Consider the following 14,494-nt stretch of genomic DNA (forward strand, 5'->3'; position numbering starts at 1 on the left):
TTAGTCTTTTCTGCCTTGATGTCTTCATCGATCTTCTGGTTCTTCATCACTTATTGTTTTTCATTACTTTTTACATTTTGCACTATGGGATCTAACAGAAACCGTTTCCAAAGTTAGATCATGTGTGATCATGCTTGATCTTGAATGTGATGGGTTGATTGTGGAGATGTTTGAGCATTTTCTAAAATCAGTAAGGTGTGTTATAGTTCGAAGAGTATTATGCATTTAATCGTACATGATGCTTCGTTTTGCTAATGACGTTATTGGAAGATGTATGCAATAGAATATGCTATCATTAGTTGCGGTTACAGATAATATAACACATTTTGTGGTTTAGTATATGCAACATGCCAATGTCTATGGTCACAGTTAGTGGGAATATGCACTGCCTTTTATTTTTTTATTAGAGTATAGTATGGTGAGCTTTCTATGAATGCTTTATGCTCTTCTGATTAATAAGTAGCCTGTGCAATCAAGGAAATGTAAAAGCATATATGCTATTGATAGATGTTTTAGAAAATTTACTTCCCCCCTTTTGTTAAGAAGTGCACTTACTGCTTTTTTCCAACACAACTTAAATGGTTTATGTTTTTTTTATCTTTTCTGGAGCTATTTCTTTATTAGAAGCCATGAATATATGTTGTTTTGGTTGTATTTATTGTTTTAAAAAAATTCCCTAATTAGACTCTAGAACTTTTATGCTTATATCCGAGTAGGGAAATAAGATGATCAAAAAGGTAATTGGAAGTTTGATGGTATAAACCGACTAAAATTCCCATTATTAACACGTTTGGCAAACATATATGTAGAAGTAGCAATGTACCTAGAGACCATAACTATCAACTTCCATTTTTCATTGTAACATGTTGCATAATAGGGAATTAGCTTACCTATAAGTAACCATCAATAGCTTAGTCTAAGCTTAAAATTTCTAATAAGGACAGAATGCTAGGGAGTCTCAAACATTTGGTTTTGGAGGTCAAGAATGCCAATGGGGGTTTTAAAAATAGGATCCAGCAAGATAGGCTTGGTTGATATTGATTTTGTGTTTTTAGTTGGGTTTGATAGCCCAAACAAGAAGATCCAAGAAGCAAGTCTAAAGAAGCTATAAAGATCTTTAACCAACAATTTATGCTCCATTTATGACATGTGTAGTAGCTTCTTTGGTTTATATGACATGTAGGAATCGCAATAATGCATTTTGCAATTCATTGTTTTCTTTAAGATTTGGATGTGTAAAGTACATGTAGACACATCAAAATTTGTATGGCATGTCTGTTCATTCATTTGGTTATGCTGATTAGTTTGATTCAAACATAAGCTTCTTTCTTAATTGATTTGATTCAAGTTACGCGAATAAATAAGTGTACATTGTAATATTATACATGTAAATATATATTTTCAATTGTTATGCAATGAGTCAATAATATTATGTCTAAATACTATAAGAGCCCCTTTTGATATTCTTAATACATATGTGAATTTTTACTGTATTTTTACTATGAAAGTTCGGTTTTTTTTACCTACGGGTCTCACAAAAACAGGCTCGTCTCACGTGAATTCAACCATATGTATATATATATATATATATGTGTGTGTGTGTGTGTGTGTCCATGTGATGCATTTTAAGTTTCGTTTAATGTATTGTTTGTTAGAAATCAGAATGGCATCGTGAAAACATAATAACTGTTTATTATTTGTTATATATATATATATATATATATATGTTTGTGTGTGTCCATCTGATGCATTTTAGGTTTTGTTTAATGTATTGTTTGTTGGAAATCAAAATGGACAGTTTGAAAACCTAAGAACTGTTTATTAATTGTTGTATAAGCAACTAAAATCATGCTTAAGATGTAGCTCCATAAATTTTTACTTTGATTTAGAAATGGCACATCTATATAAAAGCAGACTCCAAAACTATGCTCAAAAGAAGAACATTGCTTTCCCGACATACGCCTGTGAGATGCAAGGCCCCTATTCCCGTCTATTTAAAGCACGGGTTACCATAGATGGGGTTATGTATGAAGGACCCGAGTTTTGCACCACGTTGAAGGATGCGGAACACGCAGGTGCTAAAGTTCCTTTCACATCGTTATCGCCGGATGGAGCAAAAGAAGTTTGATTCTTAAGCTATCTCTATTGATTTATGATGGTGTTACTTTGCTATGCTTAATGAATTAACTGTTTTTGTGTATGTTTTGATTAAGGACGATTGTTTGTAACAAAAGTCTTTTACAAGGATTGGTTCAGAAGAAGGGTCTCGTTCTTCCTGTTTATGCCACAAATAGAGTTGGCCCACCTCACATGCCAAGATTTGCCTCTACTGTTCAGATAGCTGGCAAATGTTTTGTGAGGCAAGAAGCCCGAACGAAGAAGCAAGCAGAGATGAATGCTACATGCTGCAAAAGTTGCTTATACAAATCTTACCGAAGGTAACGAATCTAGTGTTCATCTTAATGCATACATTTGAACCTTTCTTACAAGCTTTATGATGTGTACAAAATTAGAAATATTTTAGTGTCTATTGGATATCTTAATGTTAATTATCGTTTTTGTGTTATAATTGAATACATATGCTATTAATTGAAGCGGCACATGCTATTTTCGTTCCTAAGTTCCACCAAACAAATGTCTTAATTAAAGACATTATTTACATATACCGGTTTATGTTCCACCAAACAAGTGTCTTAATTGAAGACATTAGTTACATATATCAGTTTAGTATAATTGAAGTCAATAGTTACATCGGTTTCATAGTTCAATTGTATTGATGAAGTGGTCAATCCAAAAACAAACATATGTAACTACTATATAAAAGTAAAACACTCAACATTGACCTTTATAGACTCAGCAATGAAACCGATCATTATTCACTTTCTAGAAAAAATACTTAGAAACGAGCATGATGAATCAATTTGTTTGAACTGAAACATGCCATAGAAATATGCATAAAAAAAGTAGTGAAGTCAACAATTAGCTAATAATTTAGAAAAATGGACTTTTCTTACCCTTTTTTTTTCTTTCTTAATAAGTTAAAACCTTGTACATCGCCATACAACTAACTCTACTATGAATTTATTTTGTTTTATGTTTTCAGGTTGGCTATCTATACGTTTTGAAGGGCTCCTCCAGTTGAATGTGATAACACCTTCACCATGGTATTTTTTTATTATTGTCAAATGGTATAAATTTGAACTACTACCTCCATTTCCCATAAAACATGGACTTTGAAGTCGATCTAGATATCTCGGATTGACAATTTTATTATTTCCATTTTGAAGATTGCAAATTGTTTTTGTTTTAGGACTTGGGATATTCATCGAAGGAAAAAATGATAACTTCCCATCTTTTTAAACTAAAACATAATTTGATAATTTTCTACTATAACCACGTTCCATGTCACAATTTTATTGGATTTCTCATTATAGAAGGCATTATTCGGCTTTCACACCTAATAATATACCGATACACACACATATATGTATGGGCTATTTAAATGTCAATAACATGATCATTTGAATAACTGACTGCTACTCTATTTTTCTATATGCATGAATATTTGTTTATCAATATGCTTGTTTTTGCATCCAATTTTTAGGAGTCGTAGAAGTATAGGGATTTATTGGGAGCATTTTTGGGGCAAGGTAAGACTTGAATTGTCATATTGAGCAAGGTCTTTAACAAGTTCATTTGTGCTCATTATTTGTGTTGTGCAACTATCTTATGAAGAAGCTACAGACATTATGTCTTTCAAGGATGTTAATCTGGTGGTACTGATCTGGTCCTCTCTTCTTTTTATCCAACTTCTTTGTAACCACAACTATGTTTAATGACACATTCTAATTTTCATTAATAGACTTGATGAATACTTTTTCAACTTCTTTTGTAACCGCAACAAAATTAATCATGGCTCTTAATCTTCATTATGATACTTGATGAGGTTTTCCCAACTTCGTTGTAACATCAAGTAAAAATTAATGATTTTAAAACATTGTATTCCATAATCCCAACATAAATAATAGTTCATTTACTTCCTTATTATCACTTGCATCTTTTTATTTTTTGGAACTCAACATCATTTTAGATTAATGGAGTTCACTCATCTCAAAAATCTCAAAAATGATAACAATAATTTCATCATAAGGATAAGGATTTGTAGGATGTGGGAATCCTTGAACAACAAAAAAGGAGGAGAATTAATTAGTCTTGACATGATTCTTATCGATTAAGAGGTAAGTGAAAGTGATTTTGATTTTTTTTGTTCTACATATTTACACTTTCGCATATAATTAACATAAAATTGGTTTTTTTTTATTAATTGTAGTAAAATCTGATTCATGCAAGCATCTGGAGCAGTATTGTTCCAAAATTTAAGAGTCTATTGCATGAGGGTGTTCTATATGAAATTAAAAATTTCAAAGTTGTTCCAAGTGTTGGGAATTTCAGGCCTCTCGCAAATGATATCAAGATCATTTTCCAGAAATTCGCTTCCAATAAAAAATTAGAAGAAGATATCGTCAGCATCCCTAAAAATGGCTTCCAATTTATTTCAGCCGATTTAGTGCACTCGCTTGTCAATGATGACACAAAATTTTATCAGGTATTTTAAACCCTTTGCATAATCCATCTTATTATTAAATTTATGTTTGTAAATTAAACTTCTATTGATTTGAGTTCTTAATATATTATAGACGTTATTGGATATATACTAGCTGTTGGTCACATTGAAACTGTTGAGTGAGTTGAAAAAAAAAAGATGTGGAGATTATCACCGATTAGTAAGTATTTAGTATCGTGTATAATCAATAGTTGGTCATAGTCATTGTTCACTACTTGTCTAATATATATGTTTATTGGTTTGTGAATAAACAATAGCAAAGACATTTTATTCTTGTACTATTTAGTATGATTATTTTCAGCTGAATTACAAAAAGAGTTGCTTTGTGGGGTAAATTGGCTATTTTGATGCCATTGCTGTGAAAATGAAAGCTGCTACAGAACTTGTCATTCTCATTGTCACATGTACAAGGGTAAAAACTTTCCAAGGTACGTTTCATTACTTATAAAATCGATTCATTCATGGATGAAACATTACATCTCAAATTAATAAATTTGCTTACATTTTCTAACATTGTTTGCTTATATCTTCACAATGGCAGGTGTTGTCTATTTTGCTACCACAAGCGCTAGCAAAATAAATTTAAGAATAAACTATGTTTCTTCTTTAATTGAAAGATTCATAATTGTTGCAAATAGAGTCCACTTTATAGAAAACGTGGATGAGAAAAAGCATCGTGATGAAGATATGCTTCTAGAAAGGATGATGACTAATGACCTATTATGTGCTACTTGGGATAAGGACATGAAGGTGCTTTCCTAACATGTCCAACATTCCATAATTTTTCCTTTTTCTCGTACATTAATGTTAGTTCACCGTATAAAAGATTTCATAGCCATTATTTTTGGCTTTATTAGGGAAATAACACATGAAGGTGCTTTCCTTTTTGGCTTTATTAGGGAAAAACACACTCCAAATTTGAAAGCACTTCTCGGAAGGGGGAGAAACTGGTTGCAAAGGTTTGTATGGTTTTTGTAAATGACAATTGCATTTCAAATATTCTAAATCACTTGTGTTTTTGCAACAAATCTTATCTTACCTAATAAATATCTTGTAGGATTTAGAAGTTACTTTTGTTGCTTCTACGAAAGATGAGAAAACAAGTGATGATGAAACATATTCACCAACCAAGAAGAAAAAAAGGAGTTGTTGAGGACGATGAGGAAGATTTTGGCAACTAAACGATTGCTTTTATGGCTAATAAAATATCGCTTCTATCTCCAACTCCATGATGTTAGATTATAGATAAAGCTAATTTCTTGCAATATATATTTTTATCGTCACCTGTTTCTTTTTGTTTTTGAACTTGTTGATTTTATTAGATTGTAAGTCTCGAGTAGGAAACATAGATTGCTTAGCTGCACCATTAATCCATTATCTCCATAATCAGTTAATCACCATCATCTATTCCCTCAAATTACTTAGATCATGTACCTAAAATAGATGTAGAAAATTAAGTAAAAATTAATAAAACAAATATAAAAGTTATTAAACAAAATAATAATAATAATAATATATTTTATAGTAAAAACATGTAAAAATGACTAAAAAAACAAAATAAAACAAATACAAAACTTATTAAATATAAAAATRTATGTTACATATCTACAATAAAAGCATAAACAAAAATTTAAAAACACAATAATACAAATACAAAAGTTATTAACTATGTATTATAATATCTTTTATATTTTCATACCTATATAAAAGATATCAGGAAATTAAAAATAAAATAAAATGGTTTAACTAAATATAGTAATATATTATATTCAAATAGTAAAAACATAAACAAAACTACAAAAGTAATTAAAAAGGAATCGGAATATACAAAAGTAAGGCGATAGAAAAGAAGCGTCATACCTTTTTGACTCATTTTTGGGTTTTATCCATTTATTAATGAAAAACACGAAACACCCAGTAGGACGTCTTTCCAGAGCCCACCGCCTCACCGCTTTGGGCCACGTATCAATCAACCAAAGCGTACGTTCCAAACAGCCCCTAAGAGGTGCCGCCTCATATACGTTTTGTGGATGCCTCCCACGTTTTTTAAAACCACGATATGACACATTTTCCTTCATGATAGTGAGCACCGAATAAGCATTTATTATTTTGCTTCTCATGACACACACACACACATATATGGATCATTTGCAATTAATTGCTTCCGTTCTTATAAATTAAAATAAAAGATAGGTAGGATATTAAGTAAAACAAAAGCAAATAATTATCACTTATTATATATTGATGACATATTATTGTGTATGTTACATTAGTAATAACATAAAACATGAGAAAATATCATTTATTGTATATTTAAAACAGATTATTGTCATTTACCGTATTCTTAAAACAAATAATCATCATTAACTATATTTTTAATACAAATATTTGTTATAAGTATATTCTCAATTCCAATATTTGTCATTTACAAAACTTTGAATATAAATAATTGTAATTTTTTGTTTTTTTAAAGTTATAGCTAAATGGAATCTATATATAGTAGTCGTACTTGCAATTACTCAATTAGTCTTTTCATATGATCTTTTTTATCACCTATAATTTTCTTTTCATTACAATAGCTTTTATAGACGCTTTGCATCTTGCTTCAACTCTGGAATTACAGTGTGCAACGGAAGCATACCATTCTCCTTCTTCCAAAAGATATTCTATTCATTATCTAGGTAAGTTTCTAACTAAATGATATTTGTTTTCACTTCCATAGGAATCATTTTCTCCCAACTTTATTTGAGTTTGTATATACATGAGTTCGTCGTCCTTAATCTACAATATTTTATTCATATGCCTACTAAATCTTTACAATACAATTTATGTGTGAATCATAAACCTTTAGGTGGTTGTGCTTTCATTTGGACCATTTTGGAAATGAAGTCCTAACTTCATGCATATACATAATATTTCCTATAAACTTACTTTCATTACTGTAAATATACTTATTATAGCTTTTTTGTCATTTTTTTGACAAGATATCAGTGAACCAACCTTTGCAAAATTTTGAGAAGGTAGCCATCAACAATTCGTCTTCCACGTTATCTTCAATCTATTTATGCATAAAACCACAAACATGATTGTCTTTTAAACCTCTACATTTTGTACTTAAATTCACACATTTTTAGACGGCCTTTGCATTCTATATTTTGTATGTACCCATTATGCTATTAACACTTAATATTGATATCAAAAGGGTAGATGAAATATTATATATTGATAATAGAAATCTCGAGCAAGAGAAACACTCTTTATATTTACAATGGTTTGAATAACTTTTAACATTAACTGTTATTTAATTGTCACGTGAATATGTTAGTTTTTCATATAATTATACAAACTTTAACCTATTCCACCAAATTTTAACTCCAATACTCTTTTTCAAGGCGTACCCTAGCATAAAATGGAACTGTTTGATACGTTAATTCAATATACTGTACGTTTACCGGAGTCACAAGAGCATGTTCACAACCTTCCAAAGTTGTTCACGTGTATTTGTCGTCATCATAAAAAGCATAAGCGACAATTGAAAAAAAAGACTAACCGAGCTCTTCAAATGGAATGATGGGCAACAACTTAAGATTTGTTGGAGACATAATTAGAAAGCATGCACGACTGAATCGCAAGTTAAGCCTCATTCATATCAAGTAAAGGCATCGTGATTTGCACATAACTCTTCGGAGTCTTTCACAAACTTTGAACTTTTTTTCAAATTCAACCGCCTACACCAACATCAAATATATTATTGAAAACCGAGGTAAACCACTTATCCAAATCATAAATAAGCTTTCAATTATGCTAACATCATAATATAACACAATTTTCATTTTCACAACTTTATTTTTCATATAGGAAATGGCCATAATACTGAGAGTTCTGCAAATACCCTAACTTGCCAAGTTGAAACACAAAATACCTCATACAAGTCTCATAACGTACAAACAGAACATGCACACGGTAAATATTATTTACTTAGAAGTATTTTTTTATACTTTGGTGCTTTCATATTACTTTGTGATGCTTACTTTCTCATTTTTAAATTCACCACAGTTAATTGGACACAACCATGGTATTTTGGACCTCCTACATACACTTGTTATCATTGTGGTGCAATGTTATGGTATGAGGAATGGAACACCAGAACCCGGAATATATCTCAACCAAAATTTTCATTTTGTTGCATGAAGGGGCATGTTCAAGTGCCATTATTGAAAGAACCACCCGAATACATGCAATATCTCATGAGTGATGCTTCTGGACAAAAAGGAGTTCAGTTTCAAAAAAACATCTGAACTTACAATGCCATTTTTGCTTTAACGTCAATGGGTGGTCGTATTGATTCATCTATTAATAACTCAAAGGGCTCATACGTGTTCCGTATGATTGGCCAAAATTATCACCGCATTGGACCTCTATTGCCAAAGAATGGGCGAAAACCACAATTTGCATAACTTTATATATATATATATATATATATGATACTGACAATGATATTGATAACAAAATCAATACATTTCAGGACAGGGTAGAGTATCTATGTTGGACCATGAAATTGTGCATGACTTATCTCAAATGTTGGATTCTCATAACATTTTTGTAAAAAAGTTTCCGAATGGCGAGAGATAGATTCAAATCATCTCCACACTCTTCATTTCGATTGTGCCTCAAAGAAAACAGAACAACAGATGGTCGTCAATATAATATACCAACTGCTTCAAAAGTTGCAAGTTTAATAGTCGGCGATTTTACAGAGTCGAATTGTCATCGTGATATAATTGTTGAGCATCAAACTACAGGTCTTCAAAGAATCACATATTTGCATCCAAGTTTCATGTATCGAGGTTCAAACCAGAACGGTAACAAAATAAAAGAATACAATACAACCAAATCAAGCGCAAAATCACCTGTGATTTTACATTAACAGATGACACAAGGGTGTGTAGCCGACATGGTTCGCGACTTCAGGTCGTGGTCAAAGTCGTGTGAATGACATGTGATTTTACACGTGATTTTAGTGTAAAATCACATGTGATTCGACTGTTTTCTAATTCTTTTATTTAGTTACTATTTTCATATGAACTTGTCTCTCTTTCTATATATAGAGTCAGGTTCAGAAGAAAACTGCAAAAAAAATTAAAAATTAAGGAATACTTTGGTAACCATTCATCTACATGGTATGTACATGTGCATACAAGTGATTTGTAAGCAATTTGTCCAGTATGCACATATGCATAACATGCAAGAAATAATTCCAATTAATTGTGTGTACATGTATATACTGTCCAGATCTATAATTACAAGGATGTTCCTTAGTTTTCATATTTTTAGGGGTTTTCCCTGAACCTCCCTATATATATATATATATATATATATATATATAGATTGTCAACATATTTGAAAAACAATTAAAATATGATATATAATTTTATACTACAATTAAAAAAATCAATATTACAAAGATATTCATCTCATTTAAAAAGTAACATTAAATAATAAATAAAAATAAAAATAGAGATTGAGATTGAGAAACATTTAAAAAATTCTAAAAATATTGTGGAATGTAGGAAAACTTTGAAAATTTGTTGGTTTTTTAAGATTACCAGAGATACCAAGAATTTAGGTGAGTTTGAAAGACTTCTTGACTCTCAATATTTTTTTCCCCGTTTTCTTCTAAAATAAATGTGAGAAATGAGTCTATGTATATTATGTCATCTATGAATAAGCAATTTAACATATTTTTTTATAAAAAAATAGAGGAGATATTTTAATTAACAATTTACAATTTATAATTCATTTTAATTTATATATTTAGCACTATTAATTCTATAATCTAAACATAATAATATAACAAGATAATTATATATTTTGTTTGTTTTATGGATAATTTATTAAAAAAAAATTCTTTTATTAAAATTTTTTTTACTAAAACAAAACACAAAAATTTGTTTAAACACATATCAAGAAAATGAAACAAAATACATATATATGTTTTATAATATACTAGAAGGGTACTCGTGCAATGCATTGAGACACATTTTCATTTCAATGTTTCGTTTTATTTTTTATCCATGTTGATATAATACGATTTTATGTGTTTTTGAAAAAACGATGATGTTTTTATTTTTGAATAAAATATAAGTTTGAAAATATCATATAAAATTGCAAAAAATATATCAATATTAGTACAAATTAACTATTTAAAAGTTCTTATTTTTATATTTTTTTAATTCAAAACTTTTATTATAATTTAATTTAACGTAACAAAGTAACTTAATTTAAGTTTAATAAGATTTTTTATAAAGATAAAAATTAAGTATTCTGTTAGAACTCAATAAATATTCTAATTATATTTTAGATCTTTTATATTTTAAAATGAGATGTTTATCCTCTATTTGATTATGTTTATCCACAGTTAGTTACACTATTTCAAACATAGAACTTCAATAAGTTGTACTTATGCACAATTTACTTGTAATCTTGAATTTAAAGTAATATGCATCAATAAACAGTACTTGATGCATAAAAAATAATTTTTAAGAGTTTTTGTCAAATGTTTTATAATATAGTATAGATTAATTTATATTCTTTTCTATCGATTGTAAGATATATATTTCAATAAACATGTCTTAGGGATTTATTAAAACAAAATGAAATAGAAAACTAGAATTTAAATAGGAACTGGAGTTCTTAATGTTTTAGCATTTAAGAACTTGAGAGTAAACAAAAATCTTTGTCTTACATATGAACCTTCACTTCTTACCTTCTGATAGCTCTCAATTTTGAGAGTTATTTTAAAGGGAAGTGTGGATCCTCAAACAATAATCCCCCAAACTGACCCGCCATTTGGATCATTTGGAACATCACAAGCTTGAATTCAAAATGTAGTGCAATCAGGTTGGGCCTCATAATCCTGGAATGTAATTGATTAAATCTTGGAATTGCATTGTTAGGACCAAAATTGATCCTAAGTAACTCTAAAAGTTTTATTAAACAATCTGGGCTAAGGATGGAAGATTCAGAGTTCTGCTAAGATAAAACAACTAAGTCTGGAAGAGCACACAGATGCTCTCTAGACGACTAACAGGCTCTCTGGATGACTAACAGGCTCTCTGAGCGACCAGAACTCGGGTAATCGGATATAGAGCTCGCACACTCGATCTTAAAGCATGGGTACTTGCATATAGAGGACAAGAAGACCAGACTCATGCCTCTATGTCTAAACGGCAAGTTCATAGATACAGAGCGTAGACATAGAGTCTCTGCATAGTACATGCAGAGTCTCTGGGTCTTCCACAGATACAAAGTTTCTTTGTATAATCTATTCCTCTGTATGAGCTAATCCTCTGGTTGGTCCATGCTCTGGACAACTATAGTCAATGCAACTAAGATAATGCAGACTGAATTAAGAAGGATGGTACTGATTCTATTTATGCTAATGATTATTTCCATATTTATAGAATTCAGTTTCCTTGTAAATATCACCTATATAAGAGGTGATATAGGCATACAATAGAAGTGACGATACACACTTTTGTAACACATAGATTCACAAAACATCACAAGAAAGTAAATTAGGGTTTTTGAGAGAGTTCATATTCAATAAAGAAAGCAGCGATCATTTTCTATCCATCTTCTTCTACAATGCTCTCTTTTTAAATCCCTTAACCTTGTTTTACTGTCAGATATGAGCCAACAAGTGGTATCAGAGCCAAATCTATTAACTTCTATCGATTCGATATATCTTTTTGTAGTAGATTCAAGAAATTTCTCATGGAGAATACTCATTCATGAACTGCTTCCTGTTCGACTGTTGTTTGGACCCAAAACTCATCGATTCATCATATGCTTAATGTTTTAATCAAATTCTTTTTAAATAATTTCTTCTTAGGTGGATACGAACCTATTTCGTTCAACAAAATTAGGTTTATTTGATGAGTTTCTTGGATTCAGTCAAACTTTTAGACCTTGATATTGTTAGATCTACGCGTAGGCGTTAAGTAGGTGTTCATGGTTCTCACAGCCTAAGCCAATGGGCGATTTGTTTGCCAAACCTATACTCATCGCCCATATCTTGAGTATTTATTCATCGTCTCTCATTATGGATCTGGATCTGTGAGCGCTTATAGATATATTTGCCTAAAAGCACCAGCACTAAATGAATATGGTGATATTCCTTTAGGTTTTGCCCTTAGAAGGATCAACAACAATATTGTCAACATTTTAAAAAATTTGACTTGTTGTTCTTGAACCCATGATCTTAATGATGACCCTTCTCTCTAGTTCTCAATTCCAATGGTGTTTGTTTTGGTTATTCAAGTTATTACCTCAAATAGATCAAGTTCTTAAGATGAATTCCTACTCAACTTGCAGTTCAATGAAGGATTCTCTGTCATAACTAATTGCACTATTTTGTCAAGAAATTCACATATTTATCTATCCCTTAGTTGGATGAATTAGCCACTTATGGGGTTAAGTGGCAATTCTGGAATTCAAAGTATGTGTTGAGTTTTCTACATATTAGAGTTGCATTCTATGCAATCGGTGGTGCTGCATTCACATTGAATCTGATTTGATCTAAAAGTTGAAACTGAAGAATAAAGAGCTACATTCAGGGGGGAGTTTGAAGATTCCATCCATACCAAGCACACTAAAGCTTTCTTAAAGAAAGCAGGGGGAGAAGACCTAAAGGGTTCATGAAGATGCTTGCTTTTTAAAACATTTGGGGGAGATTGTTAGAACCAAAATTGGTTCTAATTAACTCTAGAAGTTTTATTAAGTAATTCGGGCAAAGATGAAAGATTCAGAGTTCTGCTAAGCTAAAACGACTAAGTTTGGAAGAGCACACATAGGCTCTCTGGATGAGTAAGACATTCCCTGAGCGACCAGAGCTCGGGTACTCAGACATAGAGCTCGCGCACTCGAGCTCAGAGCATGAGTACTCAGATATAGAGGACAAGAAGACCAGAGTCATGCACCTATACCTAAACTCCTTGTTCCCAGATACAGAGCGCAGACACAGAGTCCCTGCATAATACATGCAGAGCCTGTAGGTCTTTCACAGATACAGAGTTCCTCTGTATGAGCTACTCCTCTGGTTGATCCATGTTCTAGATAATTATACTCAGTGCAACTATGAGAATGTAGACTAAATCAAGAAGGATGGTGCTGAGTCTATTTATGTTAATGATTATTTCCATATTAATATAATTCGGTTTCCTTGTAAATATCACCTATATAAGAGGTGATATAGGCATACAATAGAAGTGACGATACACACTTTTATAACACACAGATTCACAAACATTACATGAGAGTCGATTAGGGTTTTTTGAGAGATTTCATATTCAATAAAGAAAGTGGTGGCCAATTTCTATCCATATTTTTCTACAAGTCTCTCATTTTAAATCCCTTAACCTTGTTCTACTGTCAGAGCTGGGCCAATGATAAGCATGGTTTATTACATGCTTAAAGTACCTATTTCTTATGTTTAATAGGTAGATTTTCATAGTTTATCCCAACCTTGAGTCATTTTTACTTCCTTATTTTCCATTTGTTATGTTTGGAGCTAAAKGTGATGATGAATTTGTTTTTACAACAATTTGGAGTAGATGACATCTTTTGACTTATAACACTGCACTATAATGYTGCAGCATTCCAACARCATTGCCCGKCTGCATGTTGGCTTTTTGGAGAAGTRCTTATTGGTTAAGCCATTGTCWTGGATGGAAGTCTGAGCTGAAGAAKCCCTCGTTTTGGCCCTCAAACAGCTGGTGAAATGAAGTGGAGAAGACCTTTTTGTTGACATGTTTTGATGGAGATGATACCTCCTTTTTCTAGTCCCTTCATGTACCTTTTTCCTTCTTT

This window comes from Cynara cardunculus (genome assembly GCF_001531365.2).
Source record: "Cynara cardunculus var. scolymus isolate 2C chromosome LG 14, CcrdV1, whole genome shotgun sequence".
In the NCBI taxonomy this organism is placed as follows: domain Eukaryota; kingdom Viridiplantae; phylum Streptophyta; class Magnoliopsida; order Asterales; family Asteraceae; genus Cynara; species Cynara cardunculus.